The sequence below is a fragment of the Pleurodeles waltl genome, chromosome 11 (genome assembly GCF_031143425.1).
Source record: "Pleurodeles waltl isolate 20211129_DDA chromosome 11, aPleWal1.hap1.20221129, whole genome shotgun sequence".
Classification (NCBI taxonomy): Eukaryota; Metazoa; Chordata; class Amphibia; order Caudata; family Salamandridae; genus Pleurodeles; species Pleurodeles waltl.
In genome coordinates, this window is record NC_090450.1 from 263,176,848 (window position 1) to 263,204,713 (window position 27,866).

Genomic DNA, 27,866 nt, shown 5'->3' on the forward strand with positions numbered 1-27,866 from the left:
AGTCTGCCTTAAGAAGGATACATCTTTTTCTATTGACTTGAGTCGGTCATAAAGAGGGTTGAGTTCTGTTGGAAGTAAGTTTTTAAAGCTGCTCATGTAGTCCTCAATAAATTGTTCTATCCAAACTTGTTTATCTACTAGGGCATCCTGGAGAGAGTTCTCACTCAGAACCCCTGGCTGGGCCTCAGTATCGCAAGTCTGTCTGCTACCATTGGACATAGTAGCTATGGTAGGCTGTGAAGAGTGTCTAGTTCTCTTGGTCCTCCCAGACCGCTTAACAGCTGGGGTATGATTGCACAGGGACTCAGGGTTAGGGTCTGAATTTATGTCAGGTTCCAACAAAGAGGATTATGCAGGGCAGTGGTTGGTCATCAGAGCTATGGATTGTGGGGGCTGGAATGTCTCCAGGGATTGCCCTGCCTGGAGAGAGAGGTAAAGTTCTCTGAACTCTATCTCTGTACTGAGTACTCACAGCGACAGCATCTTATCAATAGAAGTGCACTTAGCTAGGAGGTGGTAGAAGTGGAATGTGAATCAAAGGCTTTCCTCTGGCCTATCCTGGTGTTGGCTTATTAGAACAATAGCACCAAGAGAGAGTGCTTTTATCAGGAAAGGTGCCAGCATTTATGCTTAGGGTAAGAGAAATATGAAAATTACTAACGTGCTTCCTATGAGAAGATTATGGACTATGAGGAAAAGGTAAATTAGTCTATTATTGGCAGTAGCGTAATAGCACAACCCATGTCACAGCCCACTCTTTTTAAAACGTAATTTGTATAATTACAGCCCAACAAAATTGAGGCGCTGGGTAATATGGGTGCTCCTCCTATTTTAGCCTAAAAGAAAAAGCCAGAACCATCTCCTGGGCTGCTTACCCTATAAAATGCAGAGATATAGAAAAGCTCTCGGGTGGCACCCTCTGATAAGTGCCAGCACACTTAAGTGCATTTTCCCCCAATTATACTACCAAGGTGACCTAAGCCCAGTGGTCCAGGAGGGGAATACATTTATTCAGGCTTAAAATTGCATCAGGACAAGGGGAAACAAACTGAAAATGTTTTAAATTTTTTATTTTTTTATTTTTTTAAAGGCATGGTAGGTTAGAGCAAAATGGAGGTTGCACATAGCCAGGTCTTTTGGGTGAATGTGAAAAAGAGTAAACTTTTACTGAAGCAAAAAAGAAGCAGGATATTGTGCAATTTCAATGTAATAAAGCAAAGGTACTGCCTCCTCAGCCAGGCCCAGGGGAAGAAAGGAAGTTTCAGAAGGTGATTGGACCAAGACCGGAGAGGCAATACATACTGTATATAACAATGTGGTGCTAGAGGAAGACAAAGCCTGTCTCTGGCTAACACGGTGCCACTTCATAGTCTTTTAAAGATAATTATCTTAGCCACTAGCACAAAGAATTCACAAATATGACTGATGGCTGAGACCAAAGAAAGTGGTTGAGAGGAAGGCTGACAGTCACTTCCTTGATAATTTCCAGTATGGCTAATATATTTAGACAGGTGTTGGTGTGCAGTTACCATAGTTGTAGGACATTGGGGTACTGATTGAGGAGAGTGAAACCCAACACAAGCAGCAACCACAGTTCTTGTGCGGGAGAAATACACCAAAAACACACATTAACCAGTGCTTACACTCTGGTAGCTTAGCACAAAAGCAATGTGTCACATATTTATGCAGCACACAAACAGAAATAAAGTGAAAACGCAACACAAGAAAAATCCCACAGCAGTTTGAAATAAAATGAAATTTGAAAGAAATAGTGGCTAATTAAGAGTTTGGTGGACGGAAACACCCATCCGCCAAACTCCAGATGGGGTGGTCGTTGCAATGAGGTCGACATCCCCATTGGCCCCATTATGACTTTTCCACTGGCCTGACCAGCAGAAACCAAGGTTTCTGCCAGATAGGCCAGTGGAAAAGGTGCAGCAGCATTGTCAGCAGCTCGTAATAGATCCAGAAGCAATGCTGGTAAACGCAGGGTGCACCAGCACCCTCGAAATGTGCACTGTCTGCACAGAAGGCAGTGCGTATTTCGAGGGTACTGGGCAGGGGAACGCCTGCATTGACTATACCATTGGAATGGGCAGTGCAAAAGCTCCCCTGTGGCCCTATGCACTTGTTCTCCGTCAGACTTTTCATGGCGGAGAACAAGGCTGTAATCAGCAGGGCTCCACTGACTTCAGCGCCACCCTGGCTGACTGCAACCTGCACCACCGTCAGCCCGTCGAGATCTGAGATTCTGGCAGGGATGGCAGGAGGTTGGTGGGTCTGCCCACCAACCTCGTAACATGACAGTCAGACCACCACAGCCAAGGTGGTCCAACAGCGACCGCGAGACCGCCAGCCTTGTAATCTGTCCCTTAGTTGAAAAGAGTGATCAAATGCACAAAGCCAATTGTGGTCATTTGGTTGTAAGGGACCGGGACAAAGTCACAAGTTCAAGCTAAGCGTGATGGAGTGCAGGTTAGGTACAGAGACTCAGTTAAGCCACCTGAACAAAGGCTCAGATTTGAGAGGGCCTAGCACCTCCTTGTGCCACATTAGTGTCAATATTTTTATGCCAATGTGGCCCAAAGAGGCAAAAATCACCATGCCAGTTTTACAAAGTGGTGTAATACATGCATTGCATCACTTTGTAACCCCTTTCACCACATTATGCCTGTGCCACACATAATGTATGCAAATGAGGCGTTCCCTCAATGGGGTAGGATGAAAAAATGGCACAAAGAAATCTAAAAGATTTCTTTGCATCATTTTTTGTGGCATTTTTAACACCTGCACATAGCAGGAGGTAAAAGGAGGCACACTATTATTTAAAATGTGCCTCAATGTGCTTTGCAAGATTAGCGTAAACATTTTTTACATTAATCCTGCAAAGCGCAAAAATAACGTCAAAACTTTTGACACTAGTTGCCTCACTACCACCATGGTGTGCCGTATGTTAAATATGGCACACACATGGTGACGTTAGGGAGCGCTAAGGGACGCAAGAAAAGTGGTGCTGCACTGGAGGCAGCACCACTTTTCTTAAATCAGGCCCAAAGTACCTTAAATCTGGATTGCAGAGAGTTTCGAATTCCTCCATTAAAGGTACATCATGAAACAGTGATTCTGGGGAGCTGCAGGGTTGCAATGTGAGGTCCTGCGTTGGGCATCAGTGATGCAGTGGGGATTCTGATGAAAATCTGCGTTGGTTCTGCTTGGAACACAACTGTGCTGGCAGAGCACCTTCAGCCTAGCTTCCAAGGGTCCAGGACTGGGATTTCACCACTTTGGGGTCAAAACTCACAGCAGACAGAGACCAGGTGCTTGATTCAAAGCGTTTGGAGCCTTTGCTGTCCCTGAGGCTCTAATCAGGATGCTTGCCAACTATCACTTGGAGCCACTCTGGTGGTCTTTGATTCAAGATGCAGGAACAGTCCTTTTCACTCAGGAAGCAATGAAGAAGAGTAGTATGGCAGCAAAATAGCAGTCCTTTGTGCAGCCGATCAGCACAACAGTCATTCTGTGTCGTCCACAGCTCCAGAGGTGTACTGAACAGTTGAGTTTGAGGTTCCACTGTTTAACCATGGTGCCAGCTTTAAAGTAGAAGATGTCTCTAGAGAGTTCCACCCCTAGGGGTGTTTGGAATTTCCTGCACCACTGCCCTCTCCCCAGTTTGCCCACAAATGGTTTGTGTGAAACCCTTTGTAAGTGTACTGAGGCAGAGTCTTTGTGATGTGCATCTGTGGTAAGTGACAGCTTTGCCCCATTCAAGGAAGAGATGGCCCAATCCTGCTAACACCTATTCCTCCTTTACCTCACTGTCTGGCAGCAATACATAAAGACCAACTGACAGCTACACCTAGTCATGTGACCGAGGATATACACTGCATGCATCAAATGGTTGGGACCAGGAAATGCCAACTTTCTAAAAGTGGCATTTTCTGAAAAGTGGCTTAAAATTCAACTTTACCTTTGAAGAGGGTTTAAAATCACAATTCTTTAGAGACCACCCCAACATTCCTAGCTGTTCCAATTGTTTGTTATCACTTATTACATGTAAAAAGGTAACCCAATGTTATCCAAGGGTTGAGACAGGCCTTGCAGTAGAGAAAACAAAATTAGAAGTCTTTTACTACCAAGATATGTAAAAGTCAAAAGTACATGTCCAAGTTTTAAATACACTGCACCCTGTCCTATGGGTTGTTTACGGTCTACCCTAGCAGTGACATATATGTTTTAAAAAGGAAGGCTTAGGCCTGCAAAGGGTTTATTTTGCCAGTTTGAAATGGCAGTTTGAACTGCAAACACAGGCTGTAGTGGCAGGCCTGAGGCATGTTTAAATGGCTACTTAGTAGGTGATGTAATGAGTACTGCAGGTGCACTAGTAGCATTTAATTTAAAGGCTCTGGGTACATGTAGTACCACTTTGCCTGGGACTTACAAGTAAATTAAATGGGCCAGTTCGGTCCAAGCCAATATTACCATGTTTAGAGGAGAAAGCACATGCATTTGAGCACTAGTTAGCAGTAGAAGCCAACAAAAATGAGTTACAAACACAGGATAGTGGACTCAAAAAGTTTGGAGATGACCCTGCAGAGTCCAACAATAATCAAGATGAGATGGGATAATTTCCTTAACTTCACATCTGTGGCTGTAAAGTGGTAACAGTGGTACGATCTTCCTCAGAGTTTTGAAGCTGAAAACATGGGAGATTTATTTTACTGATCTGAGGCTGAGATATAAGCCAACAACTTCAGTGTTCTCACTTTTAAGCTTGGCAAATTTAAGCTCATCCATTTAGCAATAGCGAGAAACAATCATGGATGTAGTCTTATGTGGAATATACTTCAGTATCTAGTGGGTAAACCACTTAGCATAACAGCAAAAGTTAAATCTGAAGAGAAAACATAAATATTATAAAGGGTGGCCCTAAAAGAAGAATTCAATAGAACACTGCAAGGCAGTGATTTAAAAACTGACCTGGAGGGGAACTTGACTTCAGTAAGTGCCATAGGATGTGGGGTCAAAGACAATGTTAAATGTGCTGGAGATATTAAACTTGAAATGGAACTTCCACCTTCATATAGGGTCATCCTCAGACCATCAACATGTGATATTAAGCAAATTAAATATCATGTCCAGGCCAAAAACTCCCCTTAGAGGTGCTGAACAAACCATTCAGCTTTATATGATTGGTTGCATTGCCCAGTATTTGGCTTCAGGAGACTGATAGTAGGTAGCAAAAGCACAATCTTGTTTACTTGTACACATTGAGGAGGCTTGCATGACAGAACCACGCATACTGGAACCACACATGCACTAACAACACGTCAGTTCCAGCAAGCGTTGCTCCACTTGATGGGAAATGTCTCTGTTGTTTCCAATGCATTTTTTAGGATGTTTCCCATTGAGGAGGACTAAACTGAATAGCTTTGAGTGAAAACCAGTTCAGATTCCCTTAGGAGGATTCAATGGGTTCCTTTATGATGTAGTGCTTTACATTTGCACAGTACAACCAAATCAATATTTCACAACCTTCTGTGAAATTGAAAAATACAATTAAATTATAAGATGTTTGAAACTTCGTTAAGGAGTGCTGACATTTTATAGAAAATCTGACAACAGTAGGCATTTATTTGCCTCCATCCAGCTTTCTCCAGAAGGGGTGTTTGGACATAATATTGAGATGTAAATGTCCAGATATAGAAGTATCAGAAACAATATTGTGATACAAAAATATTGTGATGCAGAAATATTGTTGACAAGAATATGGAGTTTTTAGGCAAGTAAAATAATTTTTAAGGATATGTGTGTTGTTGATATCATGTTCTATAATATAGTTGTGAAAATATTGGTTTTTAATTATCTTAATGTGTTTTAGTTAATATATTAATTTATATGTTAAAAAGTTTTGTATAGTTGTTGACAACATTTTTAAATATACCTTGTAATTTTAAGTGATTTATAATTTTTAATTTAATAGAGGTACAGTGTAGGGGGGTAATTAACTATAATTAATTAACAATTAATTATTAATTAGTTACTGACTAGTCATTAGATTATTAATTATTTAATTTGTGTAGTTATTACATATTTCTGGTTATATATGAGGTGTGGTTTGCTGGGTTTGTAGGGGTTTTGGGTGGGTAGACAATTACGTGAAAATGAATTCATAGTAAATTATAAATTAATTAATGATTGTTTTAATGATTATTAGTTATGTAAACTGTTAGACCAGGCATCCTTGGCATGGTCTCCCCAAACTTTTTGCCTCTACTTCCCAGGTTGTTTTGTGTGAAGGACTCTGTTTTAGCTATTTTTGTTACTCTGGGCACTTTACCACTGCTGACCAGTGCTAAAGTGCAAGTGCTCTCTATTTGAAATTGCATGTGTAATTGGCTTTTCTATGGTTGGCATTTTTTATTTACTAGTAAGTCCCTAGTAAAGGGCATTATAGGTGTCTGGGGCCTGTAAATCAAATGCTACTAGTGATCCTGCACCACTGATTGTGCTACTCACATGAGTAGCCCTGTAAACATGGCTCAGACCTGCCACTGTAGTGTCTGTGTGTGCAGTTTTAAACTGCCAATGCGACTTGGCAAGTGCAGCCACTTGCCAAGTCTAAACCTTCCCTTTTTATACATGTAAGGCACCCCTAAGGTAAGTCCTGTTAAAGCGTCTGACCTCAATAAGTAAACTTACAAGGTGACGCGAATAGGTCGATGAACCTTTTGACTCACAATTAAGATGTTCTTACCATAACTCCAGTACAATCAGATCAATAATCAATAACCAATACTCGATATCAACAATCAACAATAATCAATAACATTAATAATCAATAGAGTCAGTAATGGTCACGCACCATGACCTTTCAGCCATGAATACCCACGCCTTTTAGTAATAGTTAGAGTATTAATTTCATTAAATTAACAATGCTAAGATCATGTAGATTAATCTCAATATCAAATGAAACACATACAGAAACAATACTGGCTGTCCAAAGTGGCGGAAGAAACTTAATCTAATCAAAGCTTGAACTACGACACATTCTAAGGTTATGGTGCAAATTAATAACAAAGTCAACTGCGTCAGAGTGCTTACATACATTTGAGTTCAGCAGAGAAATTCAAAAAGTATTATTCCCTATTAGCACAATTTCATTAGTGAGGATTCTAAACTAACAACAGATTAGCTTCGGCATGTTGGGCTTCATGCAAACAATTTAGTAACACGAATTTGGAAAAACATCTATCTATGGCTCTTTCAAAACAGTGCAGTTGGTACCTAGAAAGAAAGAACAAATATGCATGAAAATCGATATTCTGATTCATAATACGTATTCTCAGTGTGGATCAGCAAGCAGATTCAGTCTTCATCCTCAGGACATCAGTCGATCAGCAAGGCATCAGGATTCAGAATCAATGTTCAGAAAATGCAAAGTCTTTAAGCAATAAAGCTAAGCACTTCTCTTGTCAAGATGCACAAGAAATATTGCCTTTCGGCCAGCAAGAAAATGGAGTCTCAAATCCATATTGGTCCATTAATCGTATGTTCATACTTTGTCCAATAAAACTAAAATTCCAACTCTATGAAATCTACCATTACTCCGTTCACATGTCGTTTATTGGTTGTCCTGCGAAGTCCTCATCATCCGGCTCATCAGGTAACAATATTGTTAGAGCTTCTACTCCAGTCAGTATCTCCATTGTTCTCCTGAGAAAGTCAGTCTGACACACATTACACACAAAATGTTACATTAGCAAAAACAGTATCTTCTAGCAGTTGATTCTCATGAGAAACCTTTCCATCTATGAGCACCTTAAACAATACAATGGAAAATCACAGTTTAACTCTCTAGGACAGCCATTTATTAAACGTAAAGAAATGCAGCTTGACATGAGGACTGGTAACTAGGCAAAGACCTTCACTAGATTAAGGTCTACAATTAATACAAGTAATACATTATGCACAGCCTTTAATATGACTCATTACTGCATTAGTCAAACATATATTCAACATTTCACAGTTTTAGATTATTAATAAGTACACTTTGTAAACATTGGCGGCCTCTCATCGTAATCACATTTGCATTATTTTTCTACATTATTATATTTTCCACCAAAACCCACTTTTCAGAATACATGAACACTCCTTAAACTGTTTCATTAAAACTCCTGGGCTAGCAGTCCTAGGTAGCCCCATGGGCAGGGTGCAGTGTATGTTAAAGGCGGGACGTGTACTGGTATGTTTTACATGGCCTACCAGTGAAATACTGCCAAATCTGGTTTTCAGTGTTGCAAGATCTAGCTCTCTCATAGGCTAACATGGGGCTGCCGTTAAATGTTCTTACAGTGCAGTTTCCCTTAGGGAGCAGATAGAGACATGGAGTTTGGGGTCTCTGAACTCACAATTTACAAATACATCTTTTAGTGAAGTTGTTTTTTAGATTGTTAGTTTGAAAATAGCACTTTTAGAAAGTAGCCATTTTCTTGCTTAAACAATTCTGTACATCTGCATGTTTGTGGATTCCCTATCTGGGTCAGACTGACAGTTGGACTGTTTGTGAATCTCCCCTGGACAGTGACACAAAGGGAGTTGGAGTGTAGCCATCATATCTTGATGACCCATCAAGGCTAGATTAGAGGGAGGAGTGGTCACTTACACCTGAATGGGCTGTGCCTGACCTCACACAATGCAGTCTCCATCCCCCTGGTGACTGTCTGGGGCATGGCCTGGGAAAGGCATGAGACTTTTCTTTGAAGTTGTGAAACTTCAAAGGCAGTAAGGGATATAAGTAGTTGACCCAAAACACCAGCCTTTAAATGTCTTCAAGATGTGTTTCCGGAACTAAGAGGAACCTCTGCAAAGGAGAAGAGCTGAAGAGCTGAGGTGAAGTGCTGCCCCTGCCTGTGACTGCTTTGTTGGGCTATCCTGCAGTTGCTGCTTTTGCCTGTGAAAAGGGAAAAAGACTGGACTTTGTGGTGTATTCCTGCTTGAGATGAATCTGCGAGGGCTTGGACTGAGCCTTCCCCCTGTTCTGAAGTCTGAGGGCCATCAAAGACTTTCTCTGCCAGCACCTAGACTCTCTGCTGAGACTCCTGCTCTGCCAAATGGTGCCTAATCCAATCCCATGGCCCTTTAAAGGAGAAGCTGGTGGAAAATCAAGAAGATCCAAGGAAACCGACCTTGGACTACTCTGGACTGACACCACTGCCCAATCCCGTGACTCTGCCTGCAACTGAAGCTGTGGTCCTCGCTGGAGTATGACAACCCCACAGGCTCAATGCTGCTACAGCCTAGCTGAAGCCCATGAGTCTGTGGAAGTCACAATACCACATCGTGAACGCCAGACATCGACTCCGCACCGCCTCGGTTCCACCGCTCCGCAGCAAGAACCGAATGCCTCTTCGTGATGCCTCCACTCCTCTGCAGCACCGGAACTGATGCCGCCTCGGATCCAGTGATGCAGCGATCCTTGACTTAGTGTACGGCTTGTTTCCAAATTTTGCTAAGGTACTATACCTGGGGGTAAACGTTGCCAGTGGCATTGCACTGTGGGAAACGGTTCTGTCACAAAGCTGCGTAGCAACAAATTGCAGCATTGGCACTTCTAGGCACTATTTTTGTGTTTACTATTTTTCTAAACCTGTATGGTGTCCATTTGGTAGTGTTTCACTGTATTACTGGGTGTGTTGGTACAAATACTTTACACATTGGTTCTGGGTTAAGCCTTTCTGCTTGTGCCAAGCTACCAAGGGGGTGAGCAGGGGTTAATCAGGTGTGTTTCTCCTTTTCCCTAACTAGAGCTAGGGGTCCTTGCTTGGACAGGGGGTAACCTGATTTCCAATCAAAGACTCCATTTCTAACATAAGCTGTGTGATTTTTGTATTTTTTAAGTTATATATTAGGTTCAGGTTGTTGCATTTGTAGGGTTATGGGGAAGTAGTTAATTTAGCAATAATAAAGTATTACGCATTTATTAATTTCTTATTAACTATTTACTATTTTATTGATTGTTAATTATATAAATTATATAAATTGTGTAATAAATATATTTTTTACATTAAATACTAAGTGGTGCTTGTTAGGTTTGGAGGGGAATAGGGTGGGAATTTGATTAAATGATGATGTTTTTATATTTGTCATTAATGTATTATTAATTATTTATTGCTTATGAATTATGTAAATGTGGTAGTTATTTTTAGTTATGTATTAGGTGAAGGCTGTTGTGTTTGTAGGGGCATAGGGTGAAAAGTTATCAAGCAATAATTAATAAACAATTCATAATTTATTAATAATTATTTAATTGATGATTAAATATGCTAATTGTGTCTTATTTATTTTGCTAACATTTAAAGTGTAGTCTACTAGGTTTGTGGGCATATAGTATGGGAATTTAATTAAACAATACATCAATATTTTTTTTACATTTACAATTAATCATTCCAGTTTTTAATAATCATGTAAATTGTTTAATTGACTTTTAATTTTATATATATAATGTCCCTAATAAGAATTTTATATTTCTGGTCAACTAATATGTTTATTAGAATATGTTATGTGTTTGAAGTGATGTACTTTCCCTAGTCTTGTACCGACTGGAGCAAGAATAGTAAATTTAGCCCCCCCCCCCGAAGTCCAACTCTTAACCTACTGCTGCATAGACTGAAATGGGTATAATACATGTTACATCTCCGAAGTCCAAAGTTTCCCTACTGAAGAGCAAACTAGAGTGGGAAAAGTAAATTTAGGCCCCCTGAAGTCCAACACTTTCCCTACTGTTGTACAGACTGGAGTGGAATATGAAATGTTATCCTTCTGAATTCCAACACTTTACTTACCGTTGTACAGAATGGAGTGGGAATAGTACATTTTACCGCTCCAAAGCCCAACTCTTTCCCTACTGTTGCACAGACTGGGTTGGGAATAGTAAAGTTTACCCCTACAACGTATACTGCTTTCCCTACTGTTGCATAGACTTGAGTGGGAATAGTACATTTTAACCCTTCAAAGTTCATCACTTTACATACTGTTGCACAGACTGGAATGGGATAGTAAATTGTATCCCCCCCGAATTACAAAGGTTTCCCTACTGTTTCACAGACTGGATGGGGATTGTGCATTTTACCCCCTCCAAAGTCAAAAGCTTTTCCTACTGTTGCACAGATTGGAGTGGGAACAGTTAGGCCCTGATTTATGCTTTTTGGTGCAAAACTGCACTAATGAAGTTTTGCACCAAAATGTTCAGCACTGGCTTGCACCATTTCTGTGCAACAGGCAAGCACCATATTTATGGATTGGTGCAAGCCGGTGCAATGGGAGGCTAGCGTAAACAAAATGATGTTAGTCGGTGGGGCTGGTTGTATGGGAGAAGGGGGTTTCACACCAAAAAATGGCATTAGGCAGGTTAGAGTAAAAAAATGACTCTAACCTGCCTAGAGTCATTTTCTGATGCAAAACCATCCATACTACACGAATCCTGTCTTAGAAAAGATAGGAGTCATGCCCACCACCAAAATGGCCATCACAGGAGACCAGGGTCCCCTGGGCATGGCCATTGCTCCCAGTGCCTTTGAAGGGGGGGCCATTTCAGGGCTCCCATTGGCAATGAAAAAAAATAATAATAATAATTACCTGTACTTACCTACACTTACCTGGGATGGTGTCCCCCATCCTCCGCTGTCCCTCGGGTGTGGTGGGGGTGTCTCTGGGCCAGGGGAGGGCACCTGTGGGCTTATTCCATGGTGTTCCACCATGGAAATAGGCCCACAGGTCCCCTAACACCTGCCCTGACCCAGGCTTTAACAAATGGTGCAAACGAAGATTTGCACCATTTTTTGACCGCTCCTTCCCCCCTGGCTGATTTTAGCACAGGGGGATAAATATGGCGCTAAGGCCATAGACTCATTTTTTGCACGGGAATGCCTACCTTGCATCTCATTAACACGAGGCATGTTTCCTTGTCCAAAAAATGACTTTAACGGCATTGATTTGGCACTAGATGGGTCTAGTGCCAACGTATCAATATGGAGCTAGTTTTGCACCGAATCTGCATCAAAAAATGACACAAATTTGGTGAAAAACAAGTATTAATATGCCCCTAAATATTTCCACCCTGAGTTTCAAACCTTTCCCTACTGTTGCACAGAGTGGAGTGGGAATAGTAAATTATGCTCTTTGAATTCCAACGCTTTCCCTACTGTTGAACAGACATAAGTGGGGATAATAAATTCTAACCCTCCGAATTCAAACGCTTTCCCTACTGTAGCACAGACTGGAGCGGGTATAGTAATTGTTACCCTTCCAAAGTCAAACACTTTCCCTAATGTTGCACTGACTGGAGTGGGAATAGTAAAATTTACCCCACTGAATTACAACGCTTTCCCTACTGTTGTGCAAACTGGGGTAAGAATATTTAATTTTACCCCTCCAAAGTCCAACACTTTCACCACTATTGCACAGACTGGAGTGTGAATAGTAAATTGCACCCCTACAATGTATACTGCTTTCTCTTCAGTTGCACAGATTTGAGTGGGAATAGTGTATATGTTATTCTCAGACTTTAATGTTTTTTTTTTATATTGTTTATACGTATATAATATTATTATCTAATTATTTGTTCAATTGTATATTATTTCTATAAAATATGTATTGAAGATATAGTGCAAACCAATCACCACCTTAAAATAAGATATGTGGTTCTTCTACAAAAGGCCCGTATTTATACTTTTTTTGCGCCACATTTGCGTTATTTTTTTACACAAAAGTGTTGCAAAACTAACAAAATACAATTATATTTTGCAAGTTTGTGCCGCTTTTGCGTCAAAACATGATGCAAATGCAGTGCAAAAAAAGTATAAATATGGACCAAAGTTCCTCATTACAAGATTGGCGGTCGGACTCCAAGACCGTCATTTTGACAGACCTGAGAAGACTGCCATGTTGGCAGTCTTTCAGAGCACCCTATTAGGAGTTACACAGGAAGGACCGCCAAGCAAAAATTGCAGACTGCCAGCGGTGCAGAAGTCTGGAAATAGGCGGTTCGACATCCTGTGCCGACAGCACCACGACCAACCAAAGAGCACATTACAAGCACACAGTCACTGTGGTGGTTCCTTCATGGCAGTCAGCCAATAGTGGACCAAACCATAGCGATTTGTGGTCAACAAAGTAATAGATGACTGCACGTTGGATGAATTTGAAAACAACACCGCTGACTCTCATTGTCACTTTAGACACTGCAAAGGACACTATAAAACACACCCCTTACCAGACGCAATCCTTTGCATTTCCAATGCAAAACACAGAAGTCAGAGTGCCTTTTTTCCATAGAGTACATATATACGGCACCCCTTTATTCACCATTTCATTCAACAGTCTGCACACACTGTTGTCCATTCACACCCTTTTGCACTTCCCCTGTTTAGTAAGTCACTGTGACCCATTTTTTCTCCACCATGTCATGTCCTAAAAATCCCCGTTTTTCAGAAGATGAGTTAGGAGTCATGATGGATGAAATCATAACAGCACAGCCACAATTGTTTGGAGCACTAGTACAGCATACTCCATAATGAATGCTCTAGCCACCACCCTGTGCACAAAGGATGACATCAGGAAGAGGTGGAATGATCTAAGAGGCAAGGTCCTTTCCTGGATCTCCAGGCACCATCTGTATGCCAAGAATGCTGGTGGTGGCCCTCTCAGTGCCCCATTATATCTCTTTCCCTGGGAGGAGAAGGTGTTTGTCATCCTTCTTCCTGAGGGCTTGACAGGAATACCTGGGGGAGTGAAGTCTGCAATGTCACGACACAACAAATGTCACCAAAATTCCATGTTATGCATGCTCATATCTCAACTTTTGCCACTGTGTTGTTCATGTTCCCACCAACATTCAGTACCTGGAGTATCTGAGTTTAAACACTGCCGGTCTGTATTGTTGTACCCAACACTACAGCTACTAAGGTCCATCACATGTGGTCCAAATAAAGCATGTAAGCCTTTTACTATACAATAATATTCCTAGGACTCGTATAATGTCTCAACAGGTAAATGTATGCCCTGACCTAAATTCAGTCTGCATACAGATATGTAATACCTAACATTTGTATAGTGGGTATGGTAGAGAGAGTTACCTGACTGCAACTCCAAGTAGGCACTGTTTCTATTACACCAAACACTAGACCAGTGCTCACTTTGTCCATGTACCCCTGTTTGGTGACTCTCAACTGAAGTTTACTCACCTGGGAGGATACCAAGGCCCTGATTTATACTTTTTGGTGCAAAACTGCATCAACTCAGTTTTGCACAAAAAGTTTAGCACCGGCTAGCACCATTTCTGTGCACCAGCCGGGCACTATATTTATGGAATGGTGCAAGCTGGTGAAAAGGGTAGGCTAGTGGCAAAACAATGACTTTAGTTGGGTTGGGCTGGCAGTATGGAAGAAGGGGTTTTTGCACCAAAAAATGATGTTCGGCAGGTTAGAGTAAGAAAAATGACTCTAACCTGCCTAGAGTCATTTTCTGATGTAAACCCATCCATACCACATGCCTCCTGTCTTAGAAAAGACAGGAGTCATGCCCACCATCCAAATGGCCAGCACAGGGGACCAGGGTCCCCTGGACATGGCCAATGCACCCAGTGCCATGTAGGGGGGCCCAATTCAGGGCCTCCAATGGCTCTTTGAAAAAATAACATGAAATACTTACCAGGTACTTACCTTAAATGGGGTCCCCCATCCTCCGCTGTCCCTCTTGTGTGGGTTGCGGTGTCCCTGGGGCCTAGGGAGGTCACCTGTGGCCTTATTCCATGGTGTTCCACCATGGAAATAGCCCACAGGTCCCGTAACACCTGCCCTGACCCAGGCATTAAAAAATGGGGCAAAGCAAGCTTTGACCCCTCCTCCCTCCTGTGCACCATTTTTACACTGGTGTATAAATATGGCGTTAAGGCCATAGAGTCATTTTTTGCACAGGAACGCCTACCTTGTATCTCATGAAGGCAAGGCAGGTTTCCACTTCTAAAAAATGACTTTAACTCCATACATTTGGTGCTAGACAGGTCTAGCACCAAAGTATAAATATGGAGTTAGTTTTGTACCCAATTAGAGTGAAACAAAATTACGCTAATTCAGTGCAAACAGAATATAAATATGCCCCCAAGTTTGGGAAGTGTAGGGTGTGACCTAACTGCTAAGGCTAGGAGGACCAGTTCCTGTAATTCCAAATACCAGCCCAGTGTACACTTGCCCAAATATCCCTGTTTAGTCACTCTCAATTGAAGTGTACTCACCTGGCAGGATACCATGTGTACAGTGTGTGTAGTAGAGAGAGTTACCTGACTGCAACTCCCAGGAGGCACTGTTTCTATGACTCCAAACACCATACCAGTGTTCTCTTGTCCAAATACCATAGTTTTGTAGCTCACAAATTAAGTGTACTCACCTGGGCAGATAACATTTGTATAGTGTGTGTAGTACAGAGAGTGCCATGACTGCAACACCAAGCAGATCCTGTTTACTGTAACTCCAACCACCAGCACAGTGGTCACGTGCCCCAGTAAACCTGTTTCTTAACTTGCAATTGAAGTGGACTCACCTGGGAGGATAACATGTGTATAGTGTGTTTAGTACAGGGGTGGCCAGACTGCAACTCCCAGGAGAAACTGTTCCTGAAACTCCAAAGAACAGACCAGTGGTCACTGGTCCAAATGCCTTTTTTCTAATCTCTCAATTGAAGTGTACTCAGCTGGGGGGATAACATTTGTATAGTGTGCATAGTACAGAAAGTGACATTACTGCTAATGCCCGAAGGCTCTGTTTTATCTTGTTTAAATACCATAGTATGGTAACTCACAAATGAAGTGTACTCACCTGGGAGGATAACATTTGTAGATTGTGTGTGTTGTACAGGGAGTGACATGACTGCAAGTCCCAGCAGTCCATGTCTTCTGTAACTCCAACCACCAGCACTGTGGTCACATGCCTCAATATGTTTGTTTCTTAACTCTCAATTGAAGTGGACTCACTTGGGAGGATAACATTTGTATTCTGTGTGTGGTACAGGGGGTAACTTAACTACAACTCCCAGGAGACACTATTCTTGAAACTCCAAGCACCAGACCAGTGGTCACTTGTTCAAATACCCATGTTCCTTAACTCTCAATTGAATTGAACTCACTTGGGAGGATACCATGTGAATAGTGTGTGGAGTAGAGAGAGTGACACTACTGCAACTTCCAAGTGGCCTTGTATCTCAAACTCCAAACAACAGACCAGGGTACACTAGTCCAAAAACCTGTGTTTGGTAATGCCCAAATGAAGCTTACTCACCTGGGAGGTTACGATTTGTCAAGTGTATGAAGTATAGTGAATAACCTGACTACAACCCCAAGGAAGCACTGTTTTTCTAACTCCAAACACTAGACCAGTGTTTACTCGTCCAAAGACTCCTGTTTAGCAACTCTCAATTGTAGTGTACTCACCTGGGAGGATACCATGTGTATAGTGTGTGTAGTATAAGGAGTGACATGATTGCAGCTCCCAGGCAGCCTTGTGTCTCAAACTCCTAACACCAGAACAGGGTACACTTATCCATAGACCCCTGTTTGGTAATACCCAAATGAAGTTTACTCACCTGGGAAGATACAATTTGTCAAGTGTGTGAAGTAGAGGGAATAACCTGACTGAAACCCCAAGGAGGCACTGTTTCTCTAACTCCAAACACCAGATCAGTGTTCAATCATCCGAAGACCCTTGTTTGGCAACTCTCAATTTAAGTGTACTCACCTGGGAGAATACCATTTGCTAAGTGTTGGGAAGTAGAGGGAGTGACATGACTGCAAAGCCCAATGGGCCCTATTACTCCAACTCCAAACAGCAGCATAGTGGCCACTTGTGCAAATACCCCTGCTTGTCAATGCTCAATGAAGTATACTCACCTGAGAGTGATCAAGCACAGATCATGCCCAAATCAGAGACGTATCTGTCAAGATAGTTTCATCTTGACTAACACAAGATGAAATATTTGAGGACAGAAATGATACCGTACTCAGTGTGTATAATTATTAATAAGGCCTCAAGATGCCTCACCAGATTGGTATTGGCAGCAGACACATTCTCATTACACTGTGCACATGGTGACTCCAGTCGCACATACAACAAAGTCTTGGATTTGCCTGCATCACACTCAACTAGGCCTCCAAATGGGCAAAGCCATATTTTGCTTAGCCAATGTTTTGCCTGCACTGGTGGCAAGATGTCATTTTCAGGCCATCCTCCCAAGTGCTAATAATCGCCACATTGCAGCAGCTACTTGAATCAAAATGAATTGGCATGCCTGGTATGTCAATACACCCAATACCATGGTTACTTGTCACAACAGGACTAACTGCAACTTAACTTTGTACAAGTTCTCTACCTACTGTAACTCTAAACTATAGGAGGAAGAAGTCACAAAGCAACCAGTAACATTGTATGTTTTACATCAACAGGTCGAGCTGCCACTGGGCACACAGAGGCCACAGAAAAGAATGCCACTACCCCCTGGATGAATCCCTCAGTGAATAATACACTCCTGTGCATCTGGTCGTGGAGGAAGGTTCTGGCCTATCTGGGCACCCTGGTCAGACAGAAACAGTGAGTCTCACTGTGCCCACATCAACACCTCCCAGCCCTGTTGTCTCAACATACCAGGCAGCCATTCGCCCTCCCAAACACAGTGTCTACCATCTTGTGCCCCCCCAGCCCTGGATCCTGAGTTGCAGTGCAACACTTCTGACAATGAGTGTCCAGGAACAAGTTGGAGAGGGCACCGTGTGGGGGTTGGGTGCATGGCAGGGATGCTGTGGGTATAGGGGTGAGGCCACAGGGGCTGCTGTCAGATTTGATCAGCCATGTCTTCGGGGTCTATTAGGAGTTCCAAGGCATGATGAGCCAGGTCTTGACCGAACTCCAGGAAATCAAGCAGCTACAGTGGGACATGCACATAGACATGCGGGAACAGATGAGGTTGTACAATAACAACATGGCATCCCTAACAGGGGTGGTGAGGGACATTCACACCACCCAGAGCAGGTCTTTTTAACAACAGCCTACCACTTCCTTTGGCTCATCAACACCAAGCACATCAACATCGATGCTAGCCACTGGAAAAAGACCCGGCCAGAGGAAGAACCAGCCCCAGACACACTTGCCTCTGTTGCAGCAGATCTCCCCCACTCCTATGCAAGCAGGGACGTCCAGGAAAGAATCCAGGAAGAGACGGACAGCAAGACACCCAGCACTGCCAGCAATTGACCACTACCTAAAGGACCTCCTTTGTCTGTCACACATTCACTCTGTCGACTGATCCTCAATCCCCTACTAACTCCAATGCAAGGAAAGCTCTGAACTTTGGACTCCAATGGTGTTGCATCTACTCCAAGAATCCCATTCACCATCACTGACTCCTTCATTTTACAGTTTTGTTTCTTTCTATACAAAATGTATTTTCTGTATTAGCATTGTTATAAATTCACCCATCACAAAGTCATTGCTGCTTGCTTAATTTTCACATTTAACTATTTAGAGATGTAATACCATGTGAACCATATGATAAAGATACAAACTACTTCAAGCAGGGATATGTTACAGGTATACAGTGTCCAGCTCAAGACTACAACCATTACACCCCACCACATTAGTGCAAGTGTCTGGTTAAACCAAAAATATTATAACAGTGTTCAGCACATAAGCTGTAAATAAGTCTGAACTTTTGGAAACAAGAATGAGTGACTCATACTAAGTAAACAAACATATTTCAAGTCTAGACCCTCAGACCATGGAAGGAAGGGATTTGTTATTGTCCTGTACTCTAGGCAAACATTAAAGTGGTTGATGTCTGCACCTTGAGCCTTATCACATACCATACCAAAGTAATCCAACATCACATAATCCAAGATACAAACAGATAGCAGTACAACAGTCCCTGATCATCATACTCTAATTCCCAGGCATCTGGTGATATGAGACTAACATATGTCAGTGTTGTGGCACAGGCACTGTGGCCTACAATGATGAAGCACATCTACAACTAGATACAGGTCATACAAAAAGAGTGTTTAGCCTATGTGATGGAAAAATGACTTGGTCAAAAACTAGGACTACATATTTTCAGACCAAATGGTGACTCACATGATGCATCAGGCCCACCACAAAACACAAAGCAAGTGCAATGTGCACTTCTGTACTTCTACCCAAACACCGTGCAAACTGTCATGAAACAGGTCTTATACATCCAAACTCTGCGAACTACATTACCTGGAACAATCCATTCCCACTTTGTATGTCGTAACAGAATCAGATACCTTCCAATGTCACAACTCAGAAATACCAACATGGAGATGCTATGGTGAAGGTACCTGTACAAAAAACAAAACAAGGAGTATAGGCTATGACTCAAGACACATAGCAAGCACCTGGAAAACAAAGTACATTGCAAGGAAACTGACACAAACAAAGCAACTGCATCAAGGTGGGGATGCGTCTAAAGCTATCTTATCAAGCAGCCTTTGGCGGAATATTACAGAGTACCATCTCCCTTTCTGTTTGTAAAACACTCAACTCCACACATTCCTCCAACTACAGTTCTTTGTAAATCATAGTCTTTACATCACATGACATACTTACACTCAGGAAAAGTAGCTGATGATGAGATCATCTCACAAGTCAGCTCTAGCCTCTTCACCACTGTCATCCAAGCTAGGCATTTCAGGAGTCTCACCTGGTAGCACTGCAGGCTCCCCCTCCTCTGGGATGCATGGGATATTCCTCTGCATGACAATGTAGTGGAACATGCAGCATGCCACACTGATCCGATACATTTTCCGGAAGAGTAGAGGAGGGCTCCACCAGTCCTGTGCAGACAGTGAAATCTGGACTTCAGGAGCCCAAAAGCCTGCTCCTCTGGCTGACGTGTTTTTCCACGGTCCTCAATGAAGTGGACTTCCCCTGGAGTAGCTGGAGTCCTTAGCCATGTCAACAACCAAGGACAGTTTGAATAGGTGGAGACTCTTGTAAAGGAATGGGACATAAGTGTAATAACGAGTCTCTCACTTCATGATTGTAGCACCTGACATTGCACACACACAATCAGGACAGACATGGCTTACCAACCAGCCAGGCCCTCTCTGGGTGCAGTTGTGACATCATCTGGGAAATGGTGCTGTTCTGCACTATGAAGGAATCATGGGCTGATCCTGGATAACGGGCACAGATGTTTGAGCTATAGAGATCTGTCAGAAAACTTGCATGTTGGTGGAATGAAAGTTCTTTCTTTTGTGATAGACTTGTTCAGTGGCCTGCAGGTGGCACCAAGCCAACATGTGTGCCATCAATGGGTCCCATCACAAGTGGGAGGCAGGCAAAACCGTAAAAGTCAGCCTTCACATTGGCTAAATTATCATGTCGGGGGAACCTGATATAGCTGTCAATGTGTTTCAACGTTGCTGAAAGGAATCCTTCAACACCAGACTGAGCATAGTGTGGGACATACCAACAGATAGGGCCACTGTATGTTAGAAGGACCCTGTGGCTAGGAAGTGCAATACTGACATTACTTGCACAATGGGTGGAATAGTGGTTGGTCAACTAATAGCGGGCATCAGATCCGGCTCAAACTAAGGGCATAGGATCACTATTGTTTGCCTATTCAGACTGTACATCTGTGTGATGTGGCGTTTGTCCATGGTCTGAAGGTCTGGCGGTGGACAGTAGACAGGAAGTTGTTGCATCCTCCCTCGGGTAGCTATGTGTGACAAGACATGATTTGGAACATTAGTCAGTGTGTCTACAGCAACATACAGGATGCATGCCAAAAATATCATATGACAAAGCATTTCTGTATGGATAGACATGACACAAAGTACATATCACAGCTGGCAAATGCACAAGGGTCACATATGACCCCCATGGTTGTCAGCACATGTGTCCACAATATAGATCTGGACGAAATTCAAAGATGTGCTACGCAATTGCCATCAGCGGTGGTGGACTGTGCACTGCCGTCAAATGCCATCTGTGCCCTGCAACACACTACACTGGTGGTTGTGTAGAAGGACCTACATGACAAGACAGAATAAGGATGTATGTCATGCAACAACAGATATTTTGTGTGTGACAAAGTTTACAAAGTCAAATACATAATTTCAGGCTGCCAAAATGGTGGATGCTTGACCTACTCCACTGGACATTAGGATCCACTTGCAACCCCCGGCGGAAGTTGTCAGGGTGGTAGGCAGTTCCAACCACGGTGGACACAGCCATAGGCCATCGTTGTTGCCTGTGGCAGTCAAGGGCCAATGGCTTTGCCCGCCAGCGGTGATGACCTCGTACATGGCAGACATGACTGCCATGTGGAGGACATTCACTCACTTCACTCCTGACATTGCTGCCAGCAACACCTCCACTACCTGAGCTGCTGTTTGCCGCCTCTGGCAGCAATCATGCCACATTCAGCAGAGGAGCTGGAGAGGCTTATTGATTAGGCCCTACCCCTGTATGGACAGCTCTATGGCTCACCAGAGGAGCAGGTAAGAATCTCATAGGTGCAATTGATTCTGTTTTACACCAGTCTTTCCCTCCTCACAGGCTACACTGTTCCCCTATGTGTCAGTAAGTCATTTTGTGTGCCTGTTGTTTCAGTCTGTGTGGCATCAATGAGATATACATTGTGAAGGTATTGGTGGCAAGAAATATATGTTAAGTTCAGTCACATTGAGTTGTGTGAGGTTTTTGGTGTCCTAGATCCCCCCTATGTTGGACGCACCTAAGTAGGTAAGGACATTTTAGTGCCATCCAATGATATCTCTTTGTTCATGAGTGTTGTATATGTTGGACAACATGTATGTGCATGACAGCATGAGCTATGCATGCATCTTGTATGAGTAGTTTGAGGATCTTGTAAGCAATGTCTATAGTACCACAAATCTTTCAACCCATATCTGGTCTTGCCAAACTGTAGTCTTAAATCCATATCCTGACTCACTCTACCCTTCAGGTTTTCATGCACACCACATGACAAATTGCTAAGGGTCACATGATGCACTTTCATGCATGGAAGTGATGTAAAAGGAGTGACATGTAGGTTATGTATGCTCAGCCTGCAGAGACCAGAGCCTGTCAAATGCATCTCCCATTATGGGACATAATCCAGGCTGGGGAAGAGTCACTGTGACTATGAAACTGTGGCACTGTAGCCACTCCCTGTATACCAGCAGATCCTTGCATGTGGACAAGATGTTGCTGTAGTGGCAAAACGTGTCCTGAATGCCTCAGTCCATTTACTAAATTAGGAATGAATACAGAAGTAAATCATTAAACTAATCTGTATGAGCATTTTGCATCATTTTTTATGTGTTTGTGACTCATGGCAGGTCTCTTACTCCTACAGCTCTGTTGTCCCAATTCACATAAGTCATATTTTTCCTGTATAGGCTTATGACAGTCCCACAGTGCAGACGATGTGTTGATTCCTGGGAGACATTGAAATGTGAGTCAGCACCTTTGGTCACATACCAACAATTGTACAATACATATCTATGTGTGTTAGATGGAATCGCTGTAGGATAGACACATATGTCTAAAGGAGTGTTCTGTGGTACAGGTACATACCACAGAACCCACACCCTGAAGTGACATCAGTCTACATTTGGTATGCCACATGTCCACACATACACAAGGAAGACACTTTCTGTACCCACCATGCCAGCTCCTTTATTGTCACTCAAGTGTAAGGGTGAAGTCAGTACTATGGCAGTAGACTGTAGGGACTGTATGTGGAGGATCAATCTCACAGAGTGTGAATGTGTTGGTCCACTCAGGCCTAAGAAGTTTACCATTCAGAAGCCACAAATGTGTGTAGTCATTCATGGTGGCTCACATCACCTTACATGTTGCTGGAGCAAGGGCTACCTGATGTCACTAGGACAGATTAGTCATTGCAGGCACTGAGCAGGGGAGTTGGTTAGTCTGCAGATGGATATATATGTCTGTAGTCATGTTACGATACTTATTGGCTTGTGTACTTTACACTTGTGGTGTGTTAACAAATTGAACATTTCTAGCTTGGTGTTTCTGACATGTGTGTGATTCAACTATTCGTGCCAAAACTTGTGATCTCTTGATTTGTCCTTGGCATCCATGAAGGTAAACGCCTATCAGAAAAAGGAGATATGGAGAGCCATCACCCAGAAGGTGTAGAACCTTGGGTTCAACAGCTGGCAGAGCACCCACTGTCGCAAGAGGTGGGAGGACCTGAGACTCTGGGCGCAGAAGATCGCAGAGGTCCAGCTGGGGCTGTCCTCCCAATGACGATAAATTCAAAGGGGTCTACCCTAATGACCCTACTATACCTGGGTAGAAAATAGACAATATGTGAACACAATTGGTCAAATAGTAGGGAAAGATCTAAAACTAATTCACATTCAATGAAACTCTAAATCAGTCATTGGGAATGTAATTTAATTACACAATTAATTAGTTCATTCTTTTTCTGACAAAAAGGACAATCAAAAACATGTATATATAATCACCATCTAAACATATAAGTAAAACTTTACAAAAATATTCCACAAATAAACATGTGCCAAAAATTCCTTCATTGCTCTCCTTTTTAGAGACAATAGGCACATATAAAGAATAAATATACCGAACAATACATACGTATAACAGAAATAGTACATATATAAAAAAACAATGAATACAATATAACATAAGCACACAGAACGTGATGTATTCAAATGTTCTCAAAAAATCAAAATTTGGAGACAATGCAGTTGTCTGAAATCCCGATTTTCCTTTGGGCAACTGTTGACAGGTCCGATAGCATGCAAGCATATGGTATGTGCATGCAGGGGCCGCTTTGGTGGAGTTTGCTGCTGGGGGCTTCTTGACGTCCTGGTAATGTTTGCTAATCAGAGCTGTTGTTCAAATGTTATCAAGAACATGTGTTGACCTTTTTTCTCTCTGTATTTGCAGCATCTGCCCTGGCAAGCAAAGGAGACAGTGCACAACCAAGTGGGGAAGCATCTGGCCATGGTACCTCTGGTCAAGACACCACCGACACAGAGGAACCAAGTGGCCCAGTGAGTCAGGGGAGTGTCATAGAGAAGACCGGATCTACATCATCGGATTCTACATCCAGTGGCCATTCTCTAGTAATGGTGGACCCATCGAGATGTTCTCCTGCCCCATCTTTGTCTGCCTCCCCCAGTTCTATCACCATCCTCACTGCTGCTCCCCACCCAGTTGGCTGTGCGTGCCCACCCAAGAGGGTGGGCATCCCCGTTGCCGCAGGCATCTCTGCCCTAGGCCCTGTTATCCCTGCTGCCCTGACTGAGGAGGCTATTGACCTCCTAAGGAGCATCTCTGTGTGTCAGTCTATCATTTTGAAAGCCATCCAGTTTTTGGTCAGCCAACTTCAGCAGACCAATGTTCTCCTGGAAGGAATTCAGAGTGCCATGTCTGGCCTCCAGAGATAATTTCAGTCTCTGACCTCCTCACTGAAGGCAGCCAGAACCCCCCAACTTTCTGCCACCTCCTCCGCCACCTCCCTCTACCCAATCCAAATCCCCCATCCCCCTACCTATCCAAAGCACATAGAGAGATCCGCACTCACCCACCTCAACACACATAAGCAGCACATGTAAACACAAACACCACAAGACCTACCGGTCACAGGCACCCAACATACACCTACAAACACATCAGCCACCACTTCAGCAGACACCCCCACTACCCCCACTGACCCACACACCACATAAAGTATACCTACAGGTACCACCACAACAGGCAGTGACTCATCCACCACACCCACCATTCCTGCAAACACCACCCAACAGACACACAGCCATCCATCACATCAATCATACTTGCAATCTCCACCCCAACAGACACACAGACATCCAACACATCCATCATACCTGCAGACACCACCCCAACAGACAAACACACATCCATCACCCTGCACTTCCAAACCCCCAAAACATGCAAATATCCACACTCACACACCCAACTGACACCACCCAAACATAAGCACATCTCACACATGCACATACCCAAGACATCTACATCCACACACTAGACAACCCCTCCCTCAACCTCCAAATCAATACTGATGACGTCCCCATGTTCCAAAGGAGGGTTTACTTTTTGAGCTTGCCCTTTCCCCTGTTCCCTCAACTCCAATCTCAACCCCAAGAGGCCCTGACCCACATCCCAACCCATCCCTTCCATATCCAAGTCCTCCCCTTTCACATCTGCCCCCCTGCAAGTACTCATTCCCCTCCCCCATAGAAGAAGCCCACCTCTCAGAAGAAAGAGTCATCTCCTCCCAAACCCAACCCAAACCCACCCATCCCAAATCCGCTCCTCACAAGGATGATCCCTCAGGCCTGCCTACCCATTTGATGCCTCTTCCTGTGGAGGTTCCCTGGCAGTAATAGAAGTAAGTCATGTGTGGGCCCACTACTGTGCAGTAGGTTTAAGATGGACTTGCCAATGGCATTTGCTCACGATCGTTTGGTTGAAATAAACCCAAATATTTGTTGTTTTGGGTACAGATTTTTCCTGTAATTCCTTTTCTACCTTTATGTTGTTCAAGAGTAATTAGAGTTGTCTGCCTACAGTTGTGTGTGTTTCAGCCTGATTACTGATCCATTTGCTGTGCTTATGAAAATCTGACTTTGTGGGCAGTGCTGGTGTCACCCAAGACAAAGGTATATGGTGACTGAATGGATATGTGTTTGTTAATGCAATTATTGTGTCATTGCATTGTGTCATGTTTGTTATGGTGAGTATTTCATATTGTGTGGTCCAATGTCAGCATGTATGGTGGTAGACGTGCCCCCTGATATGGATTGTAGATTTGTCGCATGTGTAGCAGCTTCAGTTTTCTTTGTGCAGACATGGAGGGTGCTCAGCTGTGCTACTTTTGTTTGCATTTGACTGTGCATGTGTCCATTTTGCTGTGTGTACCTTGCAGCTACTTCATCTAGATGTCCGTCCAATGCAATTGCTGTTGTATGTGCTTTCTTGACTTGAACTTTCACATTCTGCAGATAGGCATGTCACTTGGCTCCAGTATTGTTTGTCCTTGAGATACATGTAGGGCCAGTTCCAGTTCAAATGTTGTTTTGGGGGCCTGTGCAAAATGATATGAGTCCCAGGTCAGCATCCTTCCCTGAGTGCTTCTGATGCCTCCACCCCTGTTGTGAAGGTATTGTTTGGATAGTGAGCTTTGTATATTTGTCTCCCTGACTACTGTTCATCCCTTTGTCTTTCCACTGTGTTGCAATGTGGGTAATGTGTGGGTCCATACCTGGGATGTTTAAAGGGAGTGGTGTTTGTGTTCCATGACACACATACTTATGTTTGTTGAATCTGACGACAGTCCATGGCATGTGTGCAATGTGAGGGTGTCAATTGTATTGGTAGATGTGATGTTGCTGTTTTGTTGGTGTAGTGTGCCACTATGTTGTGTACACTTCACTGTCCCTGTGCCTAAAATGTGCAGATGTGTATTTTTGTGTAGTGTTGCGATGCAGTGCAAGTGACTTGCCCAAAGGTGGTGTTAAATGGCTGTAAATGTGCCCTTCTTTGTGAATGACTCCGACTATGGACACAATGACAAGTATACTTGATGTCCGTAGCGTGACCACCATATCATGTGGATGATGGTACGACAATCTGTTGTTGAGGCTAATGACACAGGGAGGTGTGTGAACTTATGGTCGGTTGCGTCCACGGCAGTGTGGATTTTGTGTACCTTTGATGAGCACCAACAGCGGCAGGATGTGTCTGATGGGCTCCATGGTGGCACAGGACGTGAAAGGCTGCCTGGAGGCGAGTTGCTCCCTTTATACTATCTGTTTCCTGCCTGCTGAGTTGTGTTGGTAGGACTGCCACAGTCACATTGGCAGTGTGCAACCTCATAATGTGTACGGCAGGAACACTGGCTCCACCGGTCTGTTTGTGCTGCCTCCTCATCGTGGCGATCTGCATTGCCTGGCGATATATGTTTATGTGAGAGAAAGTATATATGTTTAAGTGTAGATGTATGTATGTATAAGAATGTCTGTGTGTGAAATTCAAGGTTTAAGGGTGTGTGATGTCACTTCCACTCCCCCTAGTGTTTTGGTGAATTGACGTTCATGACCCTACTCTGTTTGAGTTGACATTAGTTCTCCATAATTTACTAACTTTGTAACCTAGTCAGTATTTCCTATTTACGTTCTTTTTCATTGTTAGCATCATTGGGAAAATTGGTGAAAAAACATGATTTGACTCAAAAAAAGGTATGTATGACTAAAACGTGACTAAATATTAAATTGAGTCATTTTTGTGGATTGCTAAAAGCTGCCTAACCAAAAAACCTACTGACTTCACAAAATAGTAAAAAGTGAACTGGAAATAAAAGACAATGGTGGCAACCTCTGCATCAGTAACAATACATAAAATTAAAATTGCACCATTCGGAAATATATGTAACTTTCAAAGGTTTATTTTAAAACACATGAGACACACAAGGATAACATTCACTCATTCGTGACACAATGATTTTTCACTGAAAAACAGAATGATAGAAAATTAGGCTTCAGAGAGAATTGTGCGTATTTGTATTGTACAATAGAATCAGGATTAGTGGCAGAGGAAAATCCCACCTCTCAGAAATTGAGCCTACCTATTATTCCCTGTGTTAGTGAGGAAGTTTTAGGAAGGTGTGTTTTTATTGACACTTACAATAGTAACTTCAACATTCAATGGCAAATAAGTGACAACAGAAATATAAAAAAAATGACACCCAGCATATTTGAATGGACAAATAACATGCGA